Genomic DNA, 27,838 nt, shown 5'->3' with positions numbered 1-27,838 from the left:
CGTGTATACACGGAGGAGCGCGTACCTCGATCCTGATGGAGATCGGACGTACAGCATTTTGCCATTCGACCTGTGGGATATTTACGTTATAACATTGGTCGATGCGCGCGGTTACGCGTAGCCTTAATTGAAATTTATCTACGCACGAATACTTTCCAATGGAGGTAGGTAGGAGAGAATGTAACAGAACGTTCTACAATTAATTGCCACTACGTAATTACTCGACCCAGTTTTAAAGTTCTCCAGAAATTTGAAAAGTTACGCGGCGCTAAACTCATTAAGCATAGCGATGGATCTCGAGGAACCTGTTCTATCTGTTCCAGTAATGGATACACTTAATCTCCGCTCGTCTTGTTTCCTGCAAAAGTCTAGCAGATTCGAAACGGCGCCATTTACGACGGCATCCGCAGACGAGCGTGCCGTGGCGCATAAAAATCCCGCGATCGCGTCTCTTCGATCACGGGTGAGCGTAGCGTTTTCGAGAGGCGAGGATCACCCCGGAAAATAATCGTCCGCCTCGCGGATCTCGCATTTAACGATGTCGATGTTACGCGCGAGTAACGCGCTCTTCAAAACGCGATACTTACGGATTCGTCGGATTAACAAACATTTTCATTTGCCGAAGTGCACTCGAATTCGGGCCGCGCGATATTCGCTTTAAGAGCTCCCCGTGCCCGCGTACCGATCTCATTACGGGACCGATAAAACCGCTTAAGCGTTCGATTCGAGTGTGTAACAACTCGAAATTAAAAGAAAAAAAAAAAAAAAAAACAGGGAAAAGTGGAAATACATCTCGTTCGCATCGCGCCTCTACTTGTATCGAATTGATAGGCTCCAAGTGAATCGAACCGTTTCGAATAAACATCGAGTGTCCCGATTTGTTGCCACTCCAGGAAATAACGAGCTCTGCAGTACGATGGGTGCTATTAAAGTCATTACACCTCGTCTCTCACGGAGTTTCGTACAAACTGATCGCATTCCATATGTGGAGAGCGAGGAAAACGTGGCTAAATCCATCGCGTTTCAGCATGGGTTTCGCGAGAGGCCACGCTCTATGTTTAATTAGTCCAACGAGCACGTCTGCCCGGCGGTGACGCTTTTAAAACTTGCGCGCCACTTTCGCCGACGACGCGGTAACTTCGTCCGCGTTACACGCGTTTGAGATCGTCCTGTTGGCTGACGCGGTCCGTACGAGTCCCGAATCTCATTCGAACGGATCATCCAGCGGACCGTCTGTGCATGTCCCATATAATTTTCTGGCTGGCGTATCGTTCGAATCGCTTTGGTCGCGTCCCCTCGCGCGACGTTTATTCAACACCACAGCAGGTATCTCGTGCGGCCAATTACGAGCGCGTATCCCCGTTTGTACCTTCGTGACGCGTGCCATTTGTCGCTCGACTCTCGATGACACTTTTCTCTCATTTACGCGCGAATAATGAATCGCGCCACGGTTTATCGAGGAAGACGCGAGCCGACCTGTGCGCCATTATCCTCACACCGCTTCCTTTGTTAATTAATGAACGCGTTACGCGACTCGACCATGGCACGTGCCATTAAATAACGCGTACAATTAAAAGTTAACGAAGAAATCGGATCGACAACTAAAATTCGTAATTAAAGTCTTCCTCTCGAGTGAACTGATTTTTCTAAAAATCGATGACACCCCATCATTACACGCAGCGATTAAAAAGAGTGTTTGTATCCAAAGAAGATGAAATAGTCTCGATTTCTGCTTCGATCTGTAGCCAGAATAGGAAGAATGCATTAACTAGCGTATCGTCGTCGAGTCTCGACATTTGGTAGCGCGATAAAATGGCGGCGACGTAAAGTTCGCCGCTGAAGTAGCGATCGCGCGCGTTCCGTTGACACAGGCGAACTCTTTTCCCCTGTCTACGGTCAGCCTTTCTTGTTCCGTTACCAGGTCGCGGCCATAAATCTGCGAACTTTAAAAGTCATCGTCGTTCGACCGCGAACCAGGCGAAAGGAGAAGTTCTCAGCGCAGCGACGGTCGAGCTACCGGTTGGTGCGTCGCGACGTTAAGTGCATAATAATTAACGAGACAAAGTTGGAACGCGACCGCGTTGATAATTTTGTTTCATACTTGTGCCCATTATCCGGGATCGCTGGCCGTAATGGCCACCGACACCGAGGCGGCGGTAATTTGCTGTTTTTGCCGGTTTATCCGGTGGCGGTGTCGCGGCGCGCGGCTATTTTGCCGGTCGTTGATGGCGCAATTAAACGATTCGCGTTCGAAACAGTTTTCGATCGGGCGGAGTCACGCTGGTATTATTCCTGTCCTGCGTTTAACGGGAGGATCGACAAACGAGATGACCAGGAGTGATTCGTAACGAACAGCTATCGGGGAAATTCGAATCGCTTGCTAGAAAGAGAGAAACAGAGGGGGGAGTTCTGGCAATAAAGAAAGAATTTTCCAAGGGCGAAATGAAATTTATTAGGGATTAATTCCAAGCCCCTACGCGGATCGAGGTGGCGCGGCAAGTTCTACGGCTGGGGCTCGTCACCGCTAGAATTCGGTATGCGAAAGTACGGGCAAAAGAGTTGGGGAATTTCGCGAAAGGATAGAGGAGAAAGTTAATATTAGTGAGGGAGGTTTAAAGCGATTTTCCAGCCGGCCGGCTCCTCTCATCTCGTCCTATATAGCCAGGGCACGAGAGATGGAGTCGAGGTGGAAAGAGCAACCGTTACAATGCTAGCAGCCACCACCCCCGGGAGACTCTACCCGCCATCCGATGGAGGTTGGTTATCCACCCTCGGAAATCAAAGGGGCTGGGAGCAGTCGAGCTAATCGCGGATCGATGTAGGTTAGCTAAACAAGTCGTCCGCGTCTATTAAAGAATCAACGTCGTTAACACCCGAATGAAAATCTTAATTAAAATCCATTCGTAGATTAGATTACGGATCCAAGTTGGATTACACGATACCCGGCGCGATGCTCGCCCGGATCTCGAGTTTGGATCACTTTATATTTTAACCCCTTGGGGGCTGAGAGTTAAGAGATGGGAGCGCCGCCAGATATACCATCTACTCGTTAAATGTTATCTATATAATAGCACGTGTGAGAGTTCCGTCCGAATTGTAACGCGACATCTTTAATTTCATCCTAAACCATTAAGTTCCGACGTGCTCTCGCGTACGCCCCCGTTAATACGATGCATTCGCGAGGAAATTTATTTTTGAACGAATTTAATTAAGCGCTGCAAAGTAACCGAACAGGCGATTAAAATTGCCACGGTATCTCGACGAATTTGCAAAGAAGACGATGAACGATAAAACGTTCAACATCTCTGCAATGACTATTTGCGTTTTATTTCGTTTACAATAATGTCCAATTGGGGAAATTAAACGTATTAAATTTCAGCAAAGCGGAGCGAAAGTTTTATGAAAATTTTACGCGATCTAAAACCACGCCACTTACAGCTCGGAATTAATTATGGAAATCCATTGTTCCAGAAATATTAAATTCCGTTTCCATTAGGATAATTACGATGATTAATACACCCCGCGATACAGAGTTCGCAGAATAACCGTCTCGTTCGTTTCTTCGTGCGAAAGGGGAACTGAAATTTTTGCGCGATTCATTTCGCGCGGACCCGGCGGACGAAGTTGATGAAAAATTTAGCCGAACGTGAACGCGAGCCTCGTATCGCAGAAATTCGCGTCGATGGAAGTGACGAGCGCGCACCGCGGCACCAGAGATCGTCCGCAACGTACCGAAATCGTGTCACGGTGCCGCCTAATCGCGGCTAATCGATGAACAATAAATCCAGGGGCACGGATAATGGAAACGCAGTAAATCTCCGAGCGTATTCAAGACGCATGGCAACAACGCATTACGAGCCACCGTATCGATACCGCCTCGACAATAATAGCGGTTACACTCTCTGCCAGGGCATCGCGAAACGCTCAATTATCAGGTCGTAACGAGGATTACCCCACGGAGCGAATGTACACGCGTCCTGATCCTTATCGCGCCGGTCTACGTAATGGAGAACGTTGCTCCTTCCGGTAGACTCTGGCTGGAGATGTTGGAGAACGTTCGAGGAACTGCGTCCCTCTCGTAACAACAGCATGAACTCTGATAGACGGTAAAATACGTTAGAATTTATTCCGCAACCACTTCTCAATATCTTTGAACACTTCGTTCACGAAAGCGTTCGAGTGAAAATTGAGAAAACACACGCGAGACGAAGTAGAATCGACGGAAATGGAAGGACCCACAGCTGACGCGTTAAGAGGATGTAACCGCGAGCGATCTCGGTTAATTAGTATCCGCGTGTCCTCATCAATCACCGGCGGAAGTCGATCGGTTGACATCCAATTCTCCGCCCGTTCCGTTCCCAGCTTTGACGACGCGTCGCGATCACGTGCACGCGTGGAGGTTAGTCAGAGTAGCAAACGGGGATGCCGCGCAATCTCGGCACCCCGTGCGCGCGAGACAATGGTATTTCGTGGCGAGTCAGCGCGCGGAGCCTCTTCGGTGCCCGAGGAGAGATAATGCGTAATTTAGGGCGATGCTGATGGCTGACTCGACTCTAAATAATAACGTTCAAAGCCACGGACAATAGGGCAATGAATACAGCAAGAGATTCGAGCTCGGCTCGCGTGGCCCTCGCGCGAGAGGGAGAGTGACTCGCTGGCCGGGAATTTATCTTCCGGTTCATCCAACGCGAAAGATCGATGTAATTTCGCTGGTCCAACGTGCCAGCCGCGATGAATAGTCCTCTGGTTTAATTGACCGTGGCCCAATGTAGTACTTTCGGGACGCGAGGAGACGGTCGTCCAGGCAGTCGAGGGAGGATCGAAAGTGCGCTCGAAGGGGTGTGCGGCTGACGACGCGAACGGATATCTGCTTGTGTATCGCGGATCACTTCCTTTCTTTCGAGTTAATTGATTTCGTTAGAGATCGCGAGTAATCGAGGAACAGAGTGGTTATCCGAGGCGACACGCAATTAGGGAACGTGTCGTGCCAGGTCGTCGATCGCGATCGAGGGAAATGAATAGAAAGAAAATGGTGGACGTAGTTCGATGGAGGATCACGCGTGACAGAGCACACATCGTCGATGGGGTTGGACGAGACGCGACAAGTTTCGCGGTTGGTCCGCGGAATTTTTTCGGGGCAAAGTCGATTAGAGTTTCCCGCGTTTTCCATCGCGTTCGTCGCTGCCTGCTGCGATGGCGAATAAACCGCTACGCTCGGTTAGCGTTTTTAGGAGTAAATGCCCTCTCCGTTAAAAGGTAAAAGCGGTTGCTGTTTCTCCTCGATTTAGAGCCTCTGTTGACTCTCGCTCGGGGTAAAGGGAACTCTCTGTGTACTCTATCACGGTTTGCTAAAGACTCTGTCGGTTCGATTTGGCTCGTGGAAATTTCGTGTCCGCGTAAAAATGCGAATTCTCTTTGCGAGCACTTCGCGCAAAAATTTTGTTCGACCGTTTTTCAACCGCAACCAATTAGACGGGTAACAATGTCGATGTTATTCATAATAGAAGTACGGATTGCTGTCAATATTAATGCGCCATTTAACGAAACACTTTCGAAACAATCGCGTTCATCTCGCATAAGAATTTAATTCCTCCTTGTTCAGCTTCCGCGCTCCTCGCTGCACAAACACGATAAAACACACCGTAACGGGGGTGAAAGGGGTGCGCAGGGAAAATCCCAGTACTAGAAACTGTTGGACTGTAAGTTTAACTTGCAAATTGAAACATGCGCGTAGCGAGTGGTATCATTGTCAAAACTTAAATACACTAATTTGATGATCGTTATCATCTCGGGTTTGATTGAATAGCGGGTGCCCCGTTATTTGCATACGAATGCAAATTGAACGCGCGTGTAAGCCGCGGTAAAGATCCGCGCGCGGGCTGTGTCCAACAATTAATACGTTATTTCATGAATAGTGTACCGTCAAACTTGTGTTTCTGGGTACTCGATAGCCGCCAATTAAGAACAACTATCTGTTTCAATTTTTGTAACGTATATTTAACTTCTAAATTACAACTATGTACAAGTATCTCGTGGTAAAATTGATGTGTGTGCTGATGCGTCGTGGAATGAATGATTTTGTAGAACTAACTGAGGGCGAAGATCTGTCTGGTTATATAGAGTCGTCGAGGGTGGTTGGACTGGTGGAAATGGAAGTTGTGGATCAGTGATTGGTGAGGTCCTTGGTGTGAGGGTGTGTCGAGGTAAAGGAAAAGTAAAGAGTGGGAAAAGGCGGAAAAATGCTAAAAAACATGCGGGTAGGTATAGAAACAAGAGGTAAAGGTAAGTGCAGGTCTGTCGAATCTGTTGGAGCTGTCCATGTGGTCACAGTCTGTTTGGGTGATTTCGAGGGTTGTGGAAGGTGAGGAGATTTACGACACGGTGCATGCTATTGAGATAAGTTAGGGCCAGGAATTGCAAGATGTGTGTAAAGTCACGTACCATCTGAATTTGGCACCCAGATGGCGAAGGAAAACTAAAGACCCTTCTCAAAAATAGCAGCCATTCCGACCGTGGCATAAATCTCGTAATGAATTATGGGATGAGTTTTGAAGTATATGGTTTTCGGGAACCGAACATGCCGGCCCCCGTTGAACTATTGGTTCAACTAGAAGTATGAATGTGAGTATGGAGATGAATGAATCAATCAAGAGGTAGCGGTGCTAAACTTCTGGCGTTGCGCACGATGGTTGTCGTAGAGGTCTTCACTGTGACGGTTCTAACGATGCCATCACGTCCGGGGTGGATCTGGATGATTCTTCCCAGCCTCCATTGTAGTGGTGGTAAGTTGTCTTCTCGAATAACCACGAGCATGCCGTTTTGTAGCTTCTGGTCGTCACGGGTCCATTTGGTTCTTGTGTGAAGTCCGTTTAAGTATTCCTTATGCCACCTCACCCAGAAATCTCGTCGTACCTTTTGGATGAGCTGCCACCTTGATAATCGGTTGGCTGGGGTGTTGCTGAAGTTGGTATCAGGTAGATCAGTAAGGGGTTGACCGATTAGGAAGTGACCTGGAGTCAATGCGGATAGGTCATTTGGATCGCTTGATAGTGGTGTCAAGGGTCGTGAGTTCAATACGGCCTCTATCTGCACCACGAATGTGGAAAATTCTTCGAGGGTGAACAATGTCTCTCCTACTACCCTTCTCAGATGGTGTTTCATTGATTTGACGGCCGCCTCCCACAGACCTCCGAAATTTGGTGACCGAGGTGGGATGAATGACCACGCGATGCCCTCTTGTGCTGTCATTGCGTTGACCTTGGCTTGGTGAACGTCTGATTGTAATAGCTCGAACAACTCCTTCAACTGGTTGTTTGCGCCGATGAAGTTTGTGCCGTTGTCACTGTAGATTTGGCTACACTTTCCTCGTCGGGCGATGAATCGTCGGAGCGCGGCTATGAATGTGTCAGTAGTCATGTCGGTGACTACTTCTAAGTGGACCGCCTTGACTGCCAGGCAAACGAAAACCGCTACGTACACCTTTACGCTGTTCCGGTTGCGATATTTCTTCTCCTTGATGAAGAACGGTCCACAGTAGTCCACTCCCACGACGTTGAATGGGCGAGTTTCTGTCACTCGGGCAGCGGGCAGATCTCCCATGCGGATGTTGGAATGCGGAGGGCAGAGGCGGTAACATCGGACGCATCGACGAACGATTTTTCGTACCTGATTTCGGCCGTCTAGCGGCCAGTATCTCTGGCGGATGTTGTGTAGCGTGGACAGAATGCCTGAATGGAGGTTGCGGATGTGTGCCTGTTCAATTATCAATGATGTGATGTGGTGTGATTGTGGAAGAATTATCGGATGTTTGCGATCGTAAGTGAGGTTTGAATTTTTGAGGCGCCCTCCGACGCGTATCAGACCATCTGGATCCAGAAAAGGACTGAGAGCATTTAGTTTGCTTTCCGGTCTCACCCTTCCTTCCTTTAAGTCTTGCATTTCTGATGGGAAACATTCGGCCTGGACCAAATAGAGAATGCGATTGTGTGCGGCCGCCAATTCTTCAGGCAACAGGTCGGATGAGTGGTTGTGTGTTCGTCGAAATCTCAGGCAATAGGCTATAACCCTGGTCAATTTTGCGAAGCAGGAATAGCGGTCCCAGATTTCGTTGGATTGTAATTTGGTGGTCAGACATACTTGCCTTTTGACTTCTGGAAGAGTTTCAGGTTCACTGAGTGGTGAGTTCGGCCACTGATTCTCATCCAGGGTCAACCAAGTAGGCCCGGAATACCATGACGTAAGATGCGTAAAGTCCCCGGGGGACACTCCTCTGGATAATAGATCCGCTGGGTTGTGCTCCGATGGGATATGTCGCCACTCCGCGGTGTTTGTTTTGTCCTGTATCTCTGAGACCCGATTGGCTACGAAGATTTTCAAAAGGGATGGTTGGGTATGTATCCAGTGTAGCGTGATGGTCGAGTCGCTCCAAAAAATTGTTCTCGTCGGTTTGATGTTGGTTGCTTGTTGGACGGAGTGATATAGCCTTGCTAGCGTCAGAGCGGCGCATAGCTCTAATCGAGGTAAAGAAATTACCTTGAGCGGTGCAACTCGTGTGCGACTACACAGCAAGGTACACTGCACTTGGCCTCTCTTGAACGTCCGCAGATAGATGCATGCTCCGAATGCCTTCTCACTGGCGTCGCAAAAGCCGTGCAATTGGATGTCGTCTGCCTCGTCCAGTGTTGTTTTCCGCGGGAAGGCGATGTTGTTTAGCTGACTTAGCTGCGTACGGTATTCCTGCCAGGCCGTGTGAATTGTAGATGGAACTGATTCGTCCCAATGTAGTTTCAGCAGCCACAGTTGTTGTAAGAGAATTTTTGCCTTGACGACCACCGGACCGAGCAGACCGAGTGGGTCGAAGATTTTGGCGATGTCGGATAGGATTGATCGTTTGGAAATGTGGTTGCCGATGGAAGCTGGACTTACCGAATAATTGATGGTGTCTGTTTGTGAGTTCCAGTAGATGCCGAGTGTTTTTATTGTCGCCTCTTGTTCTGATTGGAGAGGGAGCCGTATAGCCGCTTCTGGTAGGCCTTCCAGTAGTGTGCGGTCGTTGGATGCCCACTGTCGTATGTTTATACCGCCTTGCTTTAGTAGTCCAATAACCTGATCTCGGAGTTGTATGGCTTGGTTTCGGGTTTGTGTTCCGGTGATGAGATCGTCTACGTAGAGGTCTTGTTTTAATATATTGGCTGCCAGTGGATATTGCTCTGCTTCATCGTCGGCTAATTGGTGGATGCATCGCGTCGCTAGATATGGAGCAGCGGAGAGTCCGAACGTCACTGTGTTGAGGTGATATGGTTGAATGTTGCCGCTGGAGTTCCTCCATAGGATCTTCTGGAAACGGCGATCCTCTTCTCGCACAAGGAACTGCCGATACATCTTCTCGATGTCGCCAGTCAGCACGTATTTGTATAATCGAAATCGTAGGATGAGTGAGAATAGGTCGTCTTGGATGGTTGGTCCGATCAGTAGCGTGTCGTTCAGTGACAAGCCGGACGAGGTTTTTGCCGACCCATCGAAGACAACACGTACCTTGGTCGTTTGACTAGATTCCTTTATGACGGCATGGTGCGGCAGGTAGTATCCTGGTTGGTCGTCGGTAGCGGGTGATAAGTGACCGAGGTCAAGGTATTCTTGAATTACGGCTGTGTATTCTTCCCTTAGCGACGTGTCTCGTTTCAGTTTGCTTTCCAATGAGTGCAAACGCTTCATAGCGGTCTGCCGCGAGTCGCCCAATTGATTGTGATTGTCCTTGAATGGCAGGGCTACTACGTACCTGCCGTTTTCTAGCCGTTGTATGTGCTGTTTGAAATGGTTTTCTGCTGCTGCTTCGTCGAGTGAGAGATGTGTTTGCGTTGCGCCTTCTTCTATTTTCCAGAACCTTTCGAGATCAAATTGTAGTTCGGCACTGTGGTATGTTTGAGATGCGGGTTTTGCCTTGTTGCCATGTTCGAGAATGCTGCCGCCGATTATCCAACCTAGCTGCGTCTTTTGCAGTATTAAATCTGTGTTTTGTGTGTTTGATAACTGGATTTGACCTACGCTGAGAAACGATAAGGTTGGTCCAGCTCCGATCAGCATTTGAACCGGTGCTGGCTTATCGAAGTTGGGGTCAGCTAGTTTAATGTTCGCTGGTATTGGAATGTGTTCTCGATTGATTGACTGGCTAGGAATGAGTGTTGATATGGTTTTGATTATATAGAAGGTGAGTGTCTTGCGAATGTTTGAGTGTTTTGATTGAATGGTGGTTGTTGTGTAGTGATTGCATGTGGTATGTAATGAATTTAGTGCTCCTACCGGGACCGAACAGCGCTTCCTTTGCAGGTTGAGCTTGGTTGCCAGGGCTTCAGTGATGAAGTTGGCTGTGGAACAGGTGTCTAGTAGTGTCCTGCAGTCTAGAAGCGTACCTGTCCTGCCACGCACCTTTATGACTGCGGTGGTCATGACCTCGGCCGTGGTCAGGTTGGCGCTTAGTGACAGGTGCTGAGGGGTCCCGGGTTCCTTGAGTCACACTGTTGGCTCCGTGTCTGTTGAAGGCTCTTCAGTTTCTTGGTGTAATAGAGTGTGGTGCAAGCCATCGCATATCCGGCATTTCATGGATCTGCATTGACTTGATGAGTGACCCTTGCGTAAGCAGTTTGAGCACAAGTTTGCCTGTGCGATTACTCTTGCTCGTTCTGGTACTGATTTGCTTCGCAATGATTCGCAGTCGTATATCCGGTGTGTGCTACTCTTGCATAACGGGCAGGCCATGATGGAAGTGTTGAATGTATGTTGAGGCCTGGAACGGCTTCTTGTCGCTTCCGTGGTATAAGGTTTTGAGGCTATTTTTGCGAAGGAGGTGGCTTGCCTTGCGTTGTGTTCTCCTGCGTCAAGGTGTCTGGCCTTGTCCATGAGGAAGTCGAGAAGACAGTCCAGTGTTGGGATTTGGTCGGCGACGAGTGTTTTCTCGAAGTCCATTCTTGTCTCCCGATCTAACTTGGGAAGCAGGTTCAAAATGATCACAGTATCCCATGTGTCGACCGGTTCCCCGAGAGATTTTAGGGATTTTAAGTGTTGTCGAACATTGTTGGTGAGGCGACGTATCGACGATGACGAGTTTCGCTCGATGGGTGGAGTTTCTAGTATCAGCTCGCCGTGGCGCCATACCATAACTCTTTTGTTCGCGTAGGTCCGGTTTAGTAACTCCCATGCATGTGCATAATTATCTCCCGTGGAGTCCACTGCGTTGATTGTTTCGGCTGCCTCGCCGGATAGTGCGGATTTGAGGTAGTGAAACTTTTGGGTGTCTGTGAGACATACCTGATTGTCAATGAGGGAGATGAATTGTGCCTTGAAGTTTAACCAGTGCTCAGTTTTTCCTTCGAATCGGGGAAGATCAATTTTCGGAAGCTTCACCCCGTTAGGTCCGCTAGATGTCATCGATGGGGAGATGCATGATGATTGGTTCCCCGTAGTAGTTGGATGCTGTAGTTTTTCGGCTGCTGTAATGAGGTCGTCGTACTGCTCCTCTATGGTCTCTCGTTCTGCTGCTTGATTGCTTGCCGTATCCAGCAATTCTATCGCTTGTTGCACTTCTTCGAACGACTCGAAGCTTTTTGCAAGTCGTTTCACCTTCACCGAAAGTTTGACTGGATCTGGTTGATTTGCGTAGTCGGACAGGTAGTTCTTGAATTGGGTCAAGTGACCCTTGATGATGGCACGCCGTGCGACGAGTTGTTTCATCTCACTATTTGCCATTTTGATGAATTCACTGTTTTATTATATCACTGTACAATTACACTGTGTATCCGGCTCGAAGGACCATAAAATGTACCGTCAAACTTGTGTTTCTGGGTACTCGATAGCCGCCAATTAAGAACAACTATCTGTTTCAATTTTTGTAACGTATATTTAACTTCTAAATTACAACTATGTACAAGTATCTCGTGGTAAAATTGATGTGTGTGCTGATGCGTCGTGGAATGAATGATTTTGTAGAACTAACTGAGGGCGAAGATCTGTCTGGTTATATAGAGTCGTCGAGGGTGGTTGGACTGGTGGAAATGGAAGTTGTGGATCAGTGATTGGTGAGGTCCTTGGTGTGAGGGTGTGTCGAGGTAAAGGAAAAGTAAAGAGTGGGAAAAGGCGGAAAAATGCTAAAAAACATGCGGGTAGGTATAGAAACAAGAGGTAAAGGTAAGTGCAGGTCTGTCGAATCTGTTGGAGCTGTCCATGTGGTCACAGTCTGTTTGGGTGATTTCGAGGGTTGTGGAAGGTGAGGAGATTTACGACACGGTGCATGCTATTGAGATAAGTTAGGGCCAGGAATTGCAAGATGTGTGTAAAGTCACGTACCATCTGAATTTGGCACCCAGATGGCGAAGGAAAACTAAAGACCCTTCTCAAAAATAGCAGCCATTCCGACCGTGGCATAAATCTCGTAATGAATTATGGGATGAGTTTTGAAGTATATGGTTTTCGGGAACCGAACAAATAGGAAACGAGGACGCGGGGAATTGCATAGAGGGCGCGAGGCGAAACTATTGAATGGAGTGAATAAGAGGCAGGGCTGTCGCGATGTGACGCGGGAAAGTGGATATTTAAAGTGTCGGAATCCGTACGGACGGGATAGAAAAAATCGTGACACGAGCGGGTGGAACAATACAGGCGTACAGGCGAGCGCGCGAGCAGAGCGTGAAATCAAGTGTCAAAAAGCCATCGAGTTTCGTTGGCTTTCTGCAGAATTTCACGTCAGTTTAAGCGTTTTATTGCGCGTGAAAACATTTTCCAGCTAAAAGTCGATCATCGTTGTACAGACTGTTCCGCTATTTAACGGAATATTAAACATACGGTACAGTTTTGAAATTCGTTAGAATATCGTCGACGATAAAGAAAGAAAAAAGTTGCTGCGTTCTCCAGCAACTCTGCGACTTATCCTTCGCTACCACCCCATCGGCGTGTCTCTCGCAGCTAATACGAAAGTTGGCAAACAAGCGATACGCGTAATTCACGGAACTTCTTTAACGCGGTCAGCCGTGCGATCGATCAAGAACCAGCCCATTCGAAACGGTAGTAAAAGCTGGCTAAAAGATAGCGGGAACGGCGTAAAGTTGAACGTGTATCCGCGCCCTGCCGCGGGTAATATATGTGGCGATCCCGTGAAGTTGCCTGTTCGCTCGGCGAACAATGGCCACGACCGGTGGAGGAGAGTTTCGTTCCGCAGCGGAGAACCCGGAGTGGAGGAGGGCCGCCACTTTTGAAAGTTGCCCAATATTTTAAGGCTCGCGGGGCGAATTGTCTCACGAGTTTCGGTGCGCGCTGCCCTCCCTAATGCCGCGCCGCTCGCGAACAATTCACCTGTCCTCCAGGAATCGAGTACATCGGGCGTCTCACCCCATTCCAGCGTCTCGACGGTGCGCTGCTCGCGACATTCCATTTTCGTGGGCTCCTCGTGGCCCCGCTGGATTCCCTTGGATACATTTGATCGACGTGCTCCGTGGCGAACTGAATTTTTCAATGAAACGAACCTTCCCCCGGGACGGATGGTAAAACTCGACAACTGATCGTACGCGATCCTTTTCTCTCTCGACGAATCCATCGAAGCGCGTTGCTTCTTTTCGATAACGACTCGCGAAGAGCGAGACACGTTTGAACGGAAATGAAACGATTAAACGAAAAGGCGCTGTTGTTCAGAGAAGTGGAAAAGGAACGGTTGAACGGGAGACGCGGCGATAAACAAGAACGGTTATTTGCGAAGGGAGAAAAGGGGATGCGCATCGTTGGACGTCAGGTTGAACGGACTCTGTTCGAGTGGATATGAGGAAAGGGGTTTCGGGAGGGCAGCTGGAGACACCGTAATCGAGTTTATCAGGCAGACTAATTAGAGAGCGAGGATACGGGGAAATAGAGCCCCGGGGAAACACCGAAGGGCAGAGATCGGCTATGACTCGGCGTTCTTGTCCTTACGGCGCGTCTAATTGGCGCGAGCATTCCGACTGTGCGTAATCGACGGCACATCCGTTGCTTCGCTTTCCGTTTTGCGACTCGTTGTTGCCGAGTTTCGCGGCTCCCTCCGTCGTTTTCCCCTCGATCTCGAGGCGAGGCGTGCGTTCGCGACGACACACGCGACGACGTCGAGGCTCGTCTGGTAAATCGCTTGAAATATGAACATACAAAAAATGCCAGCGATCCTCTCGAACAATGTAAAAAAGTTACACGGTTAATATTTCACATTCCTCGCTAAGTTCACCGCAATTTTTAAGATGTGATATTTCGAAAAGCCGAAAGTTTCAGGGAATAGTTTTACCGCTCTCGCCTTTAAACTCGAGCTGGCGTCGAAGGAAGATACGTGTAGTTTAACTTTGCCCGTTCCGCGAGCAACGCGAACTTTTGTCAAAATCGTCGTCGAACATTATCTGCATGCTACCTCGTTACGTTTAACATCCCGTAAAAAAAGTAGAACCGTTGCTTCACGGTGTCCAGTTAAGTTCCTCTTAACTTCAACTCTCTGAATCCCCCCTCGACGGATTATTTCTCTGTCTCTGATTATATCGCTGGTTCGCGACGAGTAAGAGTCTTCGAGAGGGAAGGTTTTAGAGAAAGGGTGCGCCAGGGACGCGACTCGTTCGCGACGTTACGCGAGGGATGAAATTAGCGGGCGTCGCGAGAGCGAATCGTTCCTCCAGTGAAGTCCGTTTTGTCGTGCTTCGCGAGCGTGGAACACGAAGACCGTGGCCAGTTCGAGGATTAATTCGTCGATAGGATTAATTAGAAGGAACTGGGGTTGGAGTCGACGTGACTTGGAAAATCTTGCCGCGGGGACAACTCGGGTTTCGTTTAATCTTTGTCCCCGTCCACATAGTAAGATTTAATCTAGAGAGTAGCGCAGGCAACACGGCTTACTCGACAATTCCCAGCAAAGGGATCAAAGTTGAGCCTCCTCCGTATCACAGGCAACCTATAAGAAACCCGTCGGATGGGTATCCCAAAGTCTCGCAGCAATTCGTCTCGTGCTGTTTCTCATTAGACGCCAAACCATTTTATAGTCTCGTAACACGCCGATCGTCGACGAGTTTTTCAGCTGGCGACAAAACCACCCCGTCGCAGTGCTGATATTACACCACCAATAAACGAACGAGTTATTATCGACATTGTACGCTGTAAATATTCGGACGGATCAATCGATTGGTAACAATATCGCATTCGAGAGGATTAAACTAATTTTTGCTTGCTTAATCGAGTCGCATCGCATCGTTGGTTCCGATAGTTGCGATAAAGAAACCTCGCGCCTTAATGCCTCGTAAAAACGTGCAACTTTGTATTCTAATAAAAAGCGGCAAGATAGTCCGCTTTGCCCGTAAACCTGCTATCACAGAAGCCAGTAAACGCTTTCATTATCTGGATACGCGTCGAGTTTGCGAATCGTACGCGGTGACTCTCTGCTGCAAAGAAAATTTTTCACTAAAGAAGTTTGTCATCAGAGAAGTTCGGATCGTTTTGATTACTCGAGCCGTAAAACAAACATTTCAACTGGTGGAAGGCGGTCTTAAGATGGCCGGATACAATGTCTGCGAAATAACTGAAATCAAACCCGCGGAGATCGTCATTTTTTTTTATATTCCCAGTCGTAACGATACCGGTGGTTGGTTATAGGGAACGCCGTTGCCTCGTTGGTTTTACTGCGCGGATGTTGCATCACTGGACCCCGCGGATACGACTCTTATAAGTCGTAATGTTTTATGGAAATGGCACGTTGCGTAACTTCTCCCAGTTGTCATCGAAAGTCACTACCGCGGGAAGTATACGAACGATCAAACATTTTACCTCGATTTCCAGTAATTCGATGAACGATCTGCGAGTCAGATTCAATTGGCAGAGAGCAGACGTGTGAAAGAGACGATTCGTTTCAAATAAACGTCACTTTATTTTCAGTTCCAACACGTTTCCCTTTTTTTGCCATTCTATATGCAACACTTTGTCCACGATCGAATCGCAATCGACAAAATCTCGATGAATTTCTCTACGAAGAAGAGACTCCGGATCGAGTCTCAATTAGAGCGCAGGGGGGCGTCTAATAATTCAACTTCCGCCGATAATTCGGCTCGTAAGCGACGATTTCGTCGATTTCGACGCGCGTTTCGCCTCCAGAGTCAGCCTTGACTCCTTCTTCGAGCAAGACGGAAGCCTCGTCGAAGGTGGAACGAGATCGAGAGGCAGACGAAAGGGTGGGCTAAGGGGATGGGCAAAATATCGCCGCCTTTCGGAATTTAACGAGGGACAAAGGTATCGCTCGACCTCCGACGCCCCGATGGGAAGTGCTGGGAGGCTGAAGCACCCTCGAACAGGTCCGTCAATTTCCGCGCTCGTTAGGTGGGTATTTATTCTCGCTCCTCGTGCCCGTCATGCACCTTATCCACCGTACCCCTTTCTCTAGCCCTGCCCGATTGATTTTAATTATTTTTCCGTACCCTGCGCACTTCTGTCCGCCCGTGGACCGCGGTTGGTGCCTTCGCGACGGCTCGATTAAATTTAAAAGCCAAAACAGAGGCACGGACGAGCGGTCCCGCGATCCTGCGGTCGACCAACAATCTCGTTAGAGAAATGAGTGTCGGGTGATTATATGCGAGCGTGAATCATGGAGTCCCGCTGTTTTTTTTCTTTCTCTTTTTTTTAGAAGACTAAAGAACGGTGGATGAAGTTCGAGGTCTGAGCTCTCGAGAGGGACATTTAAATTTCATATCACTCCCCGTCCACGTTCGCGCGCTGGATCCTCTGTCGCGCCGCAACAGCGAGACACCAGATCGGCGAGACTGAAGTTAATTATTCGTTTCGTTCGTCGCGAAAACCGTTGACCCAATTCGACGCGCAGTCTAAACATCCCCCGCAACTTCGGAAGAGATTCATTCGGCGACGTCGCGCCGACGGTTCCTCAGCGCGAGGAGTCGCGTAACGATTGTAGAATCGCGCCGGTCCACAAACTCGACCCAATTCCATCGCTGATAAAACAGCAAACTCGCGAGCCTCGTCGAGTTTACCGATGGTAAACCCGTTTCCTCTTTCCCGTCAGTTTCCCGCGGTCATCTTCCTCCGCGCCCTGTTTGCTGCTTCCCGGTCCACCCTCCCCGCGTTCGCCGGGCCAGCCACGGCGATTAACCCGAGTTTTGAGTGTTTGGAATACCAAACGGGTAAACTGCGCCTGGTCACGTGCACGCAAGACGTCGATTTCGCCTCCGTTTCGCTCGATGCGCGATCGCCCTCGAGTTACACGGAAGCCACCCTCCGCGAGGGCTGAGGGCGAGCTCGCGAACGCCTTACACGGCACATGTAAGGTTTTCGCGTACCGTCTGGCAGCTCTGGTTAAGTGGCCTGCGCGGGCTTTAACTCGCTTAATTGCTCTCGGTGCACAATGGATCTTGGTGGCTTATCGGGTTTGTCGGGTTATCTGATAGTTTGTCTGCTCTCTCCCGCGTGCGGAGCCAGATCGTTGAATTTTCAGGGGTTTCACGGGGGGAGGATGTTTTCTTCTTTTTCTTTTCCACCGAACGAAGAAACGAGGAGCAATGAAAAATGTCTGCTAAGTATTAAGTGCACTCTACGTAATAGTCGTAGTTACCGTGGGCGGGGTGAAGTTGCCATTTCCTACGTTGCGAAAAAATAAATCTCGAGGGCTAATAACACCTGTGCAATTATTGGTCAAGCTATCCCCGTCAGCTATTACGTAAGTTATTGGAAAACGAGGGGAAAGTTTGCGCGCGCGGAACTTATCCGAAGAAGGATAAGTTATCCGTACTCGAGGGGGGGTGAACGAACAAAGATGAACTTTCCACCACCGGCAGGAAATAGTTAATAGCTTATCGACTGCGATATCCTTAATTGATTGTTTCGCGATTAAGAAAAAAAAAGAATAATCGGGGAAATCAAAAAAAGAGACGGAGAGACTCTCCTTAATAATCTCGAAACTTTTCTACCACAGTTCTCTTGCTCTGTCCATCTGCTCTGATCGCATCGTTCGAACGAGCGGTCAGAAAAATGTCAGGCTTGCCGCCGCAGACTGTACGTATCCGTTTTTGCTACGAGCTCGATCGGATGTCCGTTGCTAACGAGCATCCAGGGAGACGGGATCTTCTCGAAAACAACGATCGCGCTAACGATCGAACGAAAGATGGCCCGCGTAACCGGACGGAAGAAAAGAGGCTAAACGGAGAGCCGAGCCAATTAATAGGTTCGAATGACTCTGCTGTTATTTACGATCGTAGCTTCGTTTAATTTCCCCCTTGCACCGGGATCTTGGAAATTTTCGAACTCTCGAACGAAGGAAATAACCGAAAGGGAGATCGCGGGCCAAGCGGAAACTTAAAAACCAAGCAGAAGAAAAAGCTGAAAGCGGTCGTCCGCCAACGAGATTTCCATGACTATAACCAGACTACCGCATCGTTCATAGAGACCCCTTTCAAGGTGTGGTTCGTTTGCATTCGGTGAAAAGGGTCCATAATTTTCCCTCGCGAACGGGGACAAATTCAGATCTAACGTTATTATACGGGCAGTAATATTATTACCGTTGTTACCGTGCGTCGCAGTGAGAATAGGGTTTTACAAAGCTCTCTCAAAGTATACAGCTGAAAGATTTAAAATATGATAATAATAGGAACACGGGAAAGCCTGCGCGTACAGAGGGGGGGCCATTGAAATTCCCTTTTATCGTAATTATTCGTACGAAAAACCATCCGCTCGGTTGACAATAACGTCACCCCTCTACGCCCTCCTCGTCGCTTTTAAAACGTTCCGTTTTAAACCGTGCTGTTTAAAGAAGAAATATTTGACGTTTAATGCGCGCTCCGCGACGCATTCCGCAGCGTCTCTTAAGGAGAAGAAAGTTTTCACGTGCCGCGGGAAGAAAGCTGTTACGGGCGCCGATAAATTTCCCGGAGGAAGAATCCGACGGAGCTTCGGGGCGCATCGCAACGCGAATTAGGCCAGAACAATTCCGCTGCATAAATTATCGAAATTACCAGAACAAACCTAATCCACTCGAGAGATTCCAACGATCCTCGAGCCATTCTCCGGATATTGGAATGTCTGCCTCGAGTTCCTCGGTTCATTTTCTTTCGGCTGTTCGCCGACGTGCACAGCTGTACATGCATATGATCGCGAGGATGCCTCCACGGGAGGAGACGCGGACGCACCTAATCAACGCGGCGAACTGCCGCTTCTCCGCGTGCTGAACGCACCCGGAATAGCTGGACGGTATTTGGGACAAGTCCCACACGCACGCATCGTGCCTCGGATTGATATGTGCTACGCGGAGCTGCTGCGTGGAGCGAGACTCAGTGCGGAGGGTGCGCGAGGCATCGACACCCCCTAATTACTCGCTCTTAAATGGCTCATCCTGTCTAGAGTCGGGCTGTTTCGAGCTAATTAATTTTTCCCGCTCGTTGCAGGTCAGCTGATCAACCGGAACGGCCCGAGGGTTCTTCTCGTGCGTGCAATTCGCCCACGGGTATTTGGTTCATTCATAATTCAGCACGCTGCTGGGCTCGACTCGATGCGCTGCAACGAGTTCGACCGTAATTACGTTCGATCGATTGATAACAAGAAGTGACGAGTTATTCTGGAGCTGTAGGCTCTGAATAGAGAGAGAGAGAGAGTGAGCTTGCACCGTTTAGCTTTCAACCCCTGACCCCCGACCGTTTCGGTCCCGCTCGCTTATTACATGGTTACGAACCGATTACCACGGAGAATAAACAATTTTACGCCGGTACACGGAGAAATCAACGTGGTATCCGACGTTAAAAAAGCACGGATCGGTGGGAAAACTCGGCCGGTGGACCGCCCAGCGCGTAAAGACCGTATTAACGGAATTAAATTCACGGCGCGCGGAAGGGTTGTTTTTACTCGCGCAGAAAAACCTACTTAACCGACGTACTTTAAGTCTGCTGGATTTTTATAGAGACACGCCGGAATATCTCTCGCGCATACTGCCGGAATAACACCAGAGTTTCGTTTAATTGGATGTACTGCTTGATAACGCGGTAGAAAGGAGGACGGTGGGCGGAGGGTAGGTTCCTAATTGTCAAACGAAGACTTCTGGAAGTTTAATTAAATTTCGAGGGACCGGTGGAACGGTCTGGTAATATATAGATCGATGCCTACTCGCGCGGGAATTTGTTGGAGATTCAAGACCGATCAAAGAATCTCCTACTTCGATGCATCTAATTTCTGAAGAGAAAAAAGGGGAAATGGAGTCAACGAGTGGAGGTGAACGGTGGCGAACGATAAGTAGGCTGGCAACACAGGGCAACGCGTGTTTCGGAAGTGACATCCGCCTTCGAATCAACTATTCTTCGCGGCGTAGCGCACGGAAACGCTCCTCTCAGTTCCCGTTCCCTTTTCCAGCGCCGTTCTCTTCCCTGAAACTCTGTCACCCTCCATACATGATACATGAAGCGCACGGCGCTACGGTATCCGATGGCACGACACTCAGCAAACCACCGTTCCGTAAAATCATGCCTCATGATCCAGTGATCCACCCCTTACCGTCGTCCCCGTACCTTTGTCACCCTCCACTGTCGCCCTCTTGATTTCCGCTCCCGATGCGCGCGCCTTTTGCCGGACCAGCGTCACGCCGACCACCACCACCCCCGTCTCTTTCGCGCATTATTTACTGACCCCAAGGGCCACCCTGCTCCGTAGCCCCGGGTAAACAGAAATTGGTTTCACGGCTGGCCACTTCGACGATTGTACCCTATTGCTTCCTTTATTTTCCGGTATAACTCGGAGGGTGAGATCGTGACTCTCGTTCCTTGGTAAGCTGCGATTTATTTCCGATCGAAAGGGAAACCTCGGACGAACAGAGAGACAGAGAGAGGGAAAGAAAGAGAGGGGAATTAAACGAACGACGATCAAGCGAAGCAATAGTTAAATTGACGTGCACGTCCGTCGTATCGGAAGAAGAGTTTCGCGCGGCATTAACTCGAATATGCAGGTTGTTCTAAAAAACGGAGGGACCAGGAATTAAAGTGCTCGAGAGCGAGCTGTCAGAGTTATCGAATCGTTCGTCGAAAACGGGCGGAAGTTATACGCGGACCGAGTCGTAACTCGATTTCCTTCGAGGACATTCGCGACTTCCCTAAGGCCGTGCCGTCCTCAGACTTGCCGAAGTCTGACCGCGTAACGAGCGTTACAAAATTTTCACCCTCCCACGGTCTTAACCGTTCCTCCGCTCGCTTCTTCGAGCGTCACCGGTGACAAACTGAATTAATTCAATTCCTGTTGAAATTTACTTATGTCAAACTTCGTTTCGCGGTTGTCTCGAGGGGGATTTTAAGGAAAAATCCGGGCGCAGACGCTTTGTCGGACGGACAGAGACGAGGAATTCTCTCCACTCTTATTAAGAACCATCGTCCGGTTGTTACGCGCGCTCGCAGGCGATAAAGCGCGACGAAATTCGGTTTGGTGCCAGGGGGACGTGACATCTTGCGAAGTCATGCGCGATTTTACGGACGAGCCCCGAGCGATAAAGGAACGGGAAGCCACCGGGTGGGTGGAAACAGCGAAACCTGCCTGCTAGCTATGAGATTTCATTGGATTACCTTGCCCCTGCCCCGTAGCATTCTCGTTGCTTCTGCTCGAATATTTGCTGCGCCTCCGGTTCCGCTCGTTTCCGGCACGATCGTTAGGAACGCTCGACGATCGACTTCTCGCGTTTCCCAGATCGCCGGATTGTTTTCGAATAGTTCGAGGAACGCTTGATAATCGTTTCTGTTTCGATCGAAATTGCAGGGGGTGGGCGCAGAGAGACGGGGGCGGGTATATCGCTCGCCCATTCATATACTTAATTGGGATTCTATAGTGTTATTAACCTTTCGCGCGCACGGTTCGCCGGAATTACGTACGGCGCACGATGGTCGAAATGGTCCCGCAGCGGTTCGCAGATTAACGTAACTGGAGCGCCGTTTTTCCAACGAGAAACGTCGAAACTACAGCTTTTTAATCGATCGTACGAACGCGTCAAGATTCACAGTATTCGTAACACGGAATCCTCGACGCTTATTCGTCTTCGAAAATGAAACCAATGGGAATATAATTGAATAAAAGGCCATCGTTCGATTATCGAGTTGAACCGGTTATCGCAAACTGGCGAGACTCGCGCAATTAAGCGCAATAATATTAGTTTGTACAAGGAAAAGTGCACATCTCGATGAAGAGGAGAGATCGCCGAAAGTTCGTCGAGTCAAGTTAGAAGTATTCTCCGGAAGGTTCCCGTTTCAATAGATCAAATGACAATGAAGACCCTTAAGCGTTTAATCCGCAGCTACTTAGCGTTAACCCTTCGAATTGAATCACTCAACCATCCCCAAGTTCGCGCCGGTTTACGATAAAGTTGCCAAACGAACTCGACGGCACTCCGTTCGTTTAATGAATATTCTTAAGCCTGTCGTAAATTGCTCTGTTGTCTGCGAAAAGAATCGAGCCTCGCGGGGCGGCGGACCGCTGCGTCCCGCTTAATGTCACTGTTTCCGTGGAATTAAGCGGGCACCGTCTTACGTTCGTTCTTTCGTAGCAACTTTTCGTTACCGTTATTTTTCCTGGGGCCACGTCATTGTTCACAGCCACTCATCCGGCTGCGTTTCGCGTTGCACCTTTTTCTGCCCGCAGTTTTTGCAGCCCGGCATATTATGCAAAGTCGCGATAGTTTTATTAGAGTTATCCGCTCCGGAGACCCCTTCGTTATTGCACGCCTCGTCAACCTCTCAGCTAATATTTTGTTCGATGCTCCTTTTGAACAGGCACTTTTAATACTCTGTTTCAGCTGTTTTTTCGAGCGAGCGGTGTATTTTTCACGTAGCGCGCTGGAAAATTAAAATCAGCCGCCGAGCCGGGCTAAATAAGCGTTCAGTTTTGCTCGACTAAAACCTTAACGTTCAATTATCCATTTTTTATGGAATCCTAACGAAATCCTGAAGGATCGAAACGCGCGTAAATTCTGCTGCGAAACGAACGCTCAGCTCTCTCGGAGTTGACAGACGTTCGCAAGATCGACCGTAACCGGAAGACGTCGACTTCACCCTGAACGTTTACTTTGAGCGCGCTATTAATACGCGGTTGGATCAGCGTCCATCCTTTCGACGGGACATCAAAGTTCGATCGCGGACAGACGAAGATCGAGTCGGTTCCGTTGGTCACGGGATGAAAATCCCCCAGCGTCTGCCGGATTCCTTGGACGACGAGATGCGAGCACGAGTCGATATGGTAAAGAAGAGGGACGACGGGGGGCTGGTGTCTAGACGAGCAAAGATGGTGGTCAATTGTCTTGGCCGTTCGCTTTGATCAGAGAAATACCTCCGCCACGGCTCTCGGGATTTCGAGGAGCTCCGTGATTGAGCTCGACGAAAGGGCCAGATGGTTGAACGGCCAAGGAAAAAGCGACGAGGACGATCTTAAATCGAACCTTCATCGATGCATTCCGTAGCCACAACAATTACTCCTTCGTCTAATCGAAACATTTCGTGCAACAGAGTCTCTCAGCTTCGCATCGATCTTCGATACGCAGTGAATAGTGTCAGCTACGCGTGTAACGGAGTTCTCACAGACTGGACCAGGCTCGCATTATTAACGGGTGCGGAATTAGCGAAAGTACTCGCAGACAGGAGTCCGTCGACGGCACAGGCGAGCCAGTCCAGCGGGAGAAGACGCAAGAGGCGACGGTCAGCGGTGGCTGGCGGATAACCGAGGCGTATCAAAAGCATCGGGGTCCTCTATTCAAATCTTTGATGCCCGTTGCCCGGGAAAAGCGCTTTCCTGCAGGGACGGCCATAATCAAAGATGTCACGGCGGGGAACACGCTAAAGGGTATAGAGCAGAGGAGACGGAAAGAGAACGGGGAAGACGGTAGACACGAAGTGGTCGCGCGCGAGGCAAAAGGGACGGCTGAAGGACGCGAGAGAGGGTGGCGGACGAGAGAGGTCCGCGTCGATGTAAGACAGCGAACGAAGGGCGGAGGCTGGTTTAAAGGAGGAACCGTCGGATAATCATTCAACTGTCAGCCGTGTGGCGAAGCAAAAATGCTGCCGGAAAAGAGGAAGCGAGTCAACGGAAACGCCTTTCCGATTTGTTTCCCTTTCAGGAAGCTCGCGGAAAAAAGGCGAGCCGGGGACGAGAAACGGCGGCGAGTGGGACGCGTCCCGCGTGCCTCATTTATGTTTAAAAACCGTGACCCTCGCCTCCGTGTTTCCTGGACCCTTGGCTTGTGCTCTCGGCTCGTGGACATCCAGTGATTTCTCCCGTGTTACACGGCGCAATCTCGTCCTATTAGACGCGACCCCCAAGCGACGCGTTCTCCTGTTCTTTTAAATAAATTAGCGTTTCGGTCCGATCGATGTAGGCAAGTGGATCTGATCACTGTTTTCTTTACAGAATGATTGGTTTTATGGCACGACGATGCTTTGCTCCGGTAAAAATTGAACAGAAAATGTAGTTAACCCTAGACAACGATAATCATCCCCTAACTGCATCCCTCGCGAACCTCGCGAACGACTGGTACTTAAAACTCTTATCAATAAAACCCCATTAACCAGCCATCACCGAAAACCCCAAACCTGATTATCGCCAGGAAAATCCGTCGGTCGAACCCTCTCTGGAGTCCCTGCGCGCCTCGAGGCCGCATCCGCGCGGCAGCTACCAAACACACGAGTACCCCGTCCCACAATGGACCCTTCGGAAACGCAAATGCACCAGGGACACGGGATTCCTCTCGCGACGCTATCGTCGGCCCACGAAGCGGAAAAAGGGTTCGCGCTCCCGATAGTTGGCACAGGTGAAAGGCTGGGGACGGCGATAAACCAGTCCCGCCGTTGGACGGGGAAGACAAAGCAGCCGAAAACGTTATCGCGGCGAGAATAGAGAGCAGGGCGCGGCGAAGAGGACAGGGGCTGGCGGTGGTAAGGTTAGGTGGTTCGCGTGGACGCGAGCATCGGGGCCACGGGATCGTTCGGACGTACGCTGGATTTCCCTATCGGGCCGTACGTTTCGAATCATCCCCTGCTTTCGCTCGATTCGCAACCAGCGACGCTCGTAACGTTCCCTTTTCCGGCTGGCTCTTCTGGCCGCGGCTGCAACGGTCCCCCAAGGGGAGCTGCATCCATTAATGCCACGGACGGGACGGCGCGCGCGGAATTCGTATGAATGGGTGGGAACTTGCGGATTTGAATTGATGAATAGCCACCTGTACCAGGAAGCGTATTGAATATTATAGAAGTGACTACTGCCCGTGGGGACCTTCGATTCTTTCGTGTCCTACCTCTCTTTCCATCTGGTGCTCGTGACTCGATGGAACCATCCTTCCCGTCTCTCTCGCGATTATGCGCCAAGCTGAAGCATCCTTCGCGAGTTTCTACAGGGAGCCTGGATAACTTGGAACTCTCGCGTTCGTATCCTGGATGTATTTTGTCATCGCGAACGGTGGAATCAACGAGGAGCGGCAATTATTAGCGGATCGAAACGCGCGCCGCGTTAATCTCTATTTCTTCGTCCGCGTATATTTCCCTTGATACTTTCTCGAAGGGAGAAGGATAGTGGAGAACGGAACGAGCGGCGAAGTAAACCGCGAAATGGCCTCCACAGGCGAACCTCAAGTGTCTCCGTACAACTTCTGGAAATACTCGCATGCCAGACCATAATTCCGCGCCGCCGCAAATTCCACGTTACAACCGAAATGAAATACGACCGCCTTCGTGTGTCTTTGTAATTTCGATTGGACGTTTCCACTCGGCTCTAGAGCCGTGGGGTGCCTTCGCACGAGCAGTGGCTCGAGTCACGCTCCATTTACTCCCCCTTTCTCGGTCACGTGCTCCCTCCTCTAAAGACGCACTTAATATAATGTTCATTAGGACCGAAGAAAGAGCACCGACGTTCGGGTACGTCGCAGACCCACGCTCGACGCTCCTCTGGCTCCGAGATCCCTCGGAAAACCGGAAGAAAAAGGGAGCTGCTCGTTGGCTGACGTCCAACGTTGAAAAGGCTCGCAAGGAGACCGAATCATTATTGCGACGGTGGGTGGAAAAACGTTCGTGTCGATGCGTCGAGGAAGCCGTCGAACGACGGTGAAACATTCTAATTGCGTATTAAAGTTCCTGCCGGGTAATCCCGCGATGGGTTCCCCGCCGTCCCAGACGGCGCACCATCGAGGACGCGGTAACATCCTTATCGAAGGTGCTTTCAAATTAAGCGACCCTTCTTAGACCCGCGCTCAGCGTAGCTTCGCAGCCGCACCGACTCGTAATTGTCCATGCGTCTCGAACATTAAGCTGATTGACGTCGTTGACGTAATATTCGAAAGCGCGAGGAGCGACTCTCGAATGGCATCCCCGTCGAATTGCTCGAGCCATTCCCTGAATTCCATCCCGCGAAATTTTCCTGCGTACCCGAGCGGCGTTTCATTCACTCGCGTTCCGTTTAATCGCGTTATTGTTCCTCGTTACCAACGCGCTCGCCTCGGCAAAAATTATCCGCGTCTGACGCCATCGCGTTTGGAGAACTCGACGACGAAGAGTCTGATGGTCACCGTCAGCCGCGAATTTATAATCGTATCTTCGATACGATTTAATTTCGACGGTGGGAACGACGGAGGAGTATAAATATCGAACCGTCGCGATACGATGAACAAGACAGCTCGATGACAGCCCAAAGCCAGAAATACGAACGTCAACCGGAGTCGGGTGAGAAAATCCGAAGTCGTTGACTGGGACGTCGACGATGGGCTCGACGTTGCCGTAACAGGCCATTACAGTCAGCAACGTTATCGGCTGGCTCGGTTCTTTCGCCCCAGCGGGGGGGACGACCAGCAATTTGCGATACAATTTAAAGAAGACAGCCTCCGTATCCTTCCGCCACCGTCCCTTTCGACGTGTTTTCGCCCTTCCCAGTCGGCATGCTTTACATTTCGTGCCTCTAATGGCGAAACTTTTCCTTAACGATCTCGCGTCTGCTTGAATTATGCAACGCGAGTGCTAACAATTCGCCCTTCCCTCTATTTATTTTTTTTCTTCCTTTCGTTTTTCCTCTTCCTTCCGGCTGTCTCTCCGGGGTCTACGTGACCGGTCGGTTGATTGGCCAGGCAACCCGCCCCTTCGTCTTGTCGTCCGCCGTCGAAATGAAGATAAAGCGACATTGAAACGTACTCGATGCCTGCGAGGGAGATTCGAAGGTAATTTCGGTGACGAATGAATCTGATCTGGGAAACTCTGACAGGTGTTTCCGTTCGTGGCCGATTAGGGCTGTTTCGTTTCGAGCGGCTCGTTGGTGAATCTGTAATGGACGAGGGTGGTAGGCGAAGCGTCGATGTAATTTGGCGAAGAAACATCGTCGCTCGCAACCGAGACCCTCGTTAGCGCGTAAAAAGGAAATCCATGGAAAATAAATTTATTTAGAACACCGCGTAGTTTCGAAGTAGCGGAGGTAAATTCGCGTATCGAAATTTACCGTGTAATTCCGTCGAAATAACTGGAAAATTTTCGTACAGCTTGCACCTCCTCCACCCGTTCGTATCTCGAAAATGCTCGAAATATTCGCAGCGCTCGAGTGCATTTGGAAATAAAATGCGATGATTCAAATTCGTGTAAATACAAGCGAATCGTCGTTTCGCAAGAAATTAGGGATTGAAAACGATTTAACCCGCTCGTTTACACGTGCAGACGCGCTGTCGAATCGATGCGCAAAATCATAAAACGAGATGAAGTCGTAATTGCGCGTCCCAGACAACTTCGCCCCGTGAATTCAGACGCAAATTAAATAGAACGAAGCAATATTTCCCTCGTTTCGCAAGAATTTCATTCCCGTCAGAACCGGAGGCGAAATAAAC

At 49.6% G+C, this 27,838-nt stretch overlaps 1 protein-coding gene across 11 annotated transcripts in view; it reads right to left on the bottom strand.

Moving 5' to 3' along the window:
• Nucleotides 1–27,838, bottom strand: part of LOC143422709 (CUGBP Elav-like family member 1-A) — a 229,858-nt gene that overhangs the window by 110,516 nt on the left and 91,504 nt on the right. The gene's annotated exons all lie outside the window — the stretch shown is intronic.

This window comes from Xylocopa sonorina, chromosome 4, assembly GCF_050948175.1.
Source record: "Xylocopa sonorina isolate GNS202 chromosome 4, iyXylSono1_principal, whole genome shotgun sequence".
Classification (NCBI taxonomy): domain Eukaryota; kingdom Metazoa; phylum Arthropoda; class Insecta; order Hymenoptera; family Apidae; genus Xylocopa; species Xylocopa sonorina.
The sequence above is the reverse complement of the archived record's forward strand: the minus strand, read 5'-3'. Positions and strand labels throughout refer to the sequence as shown.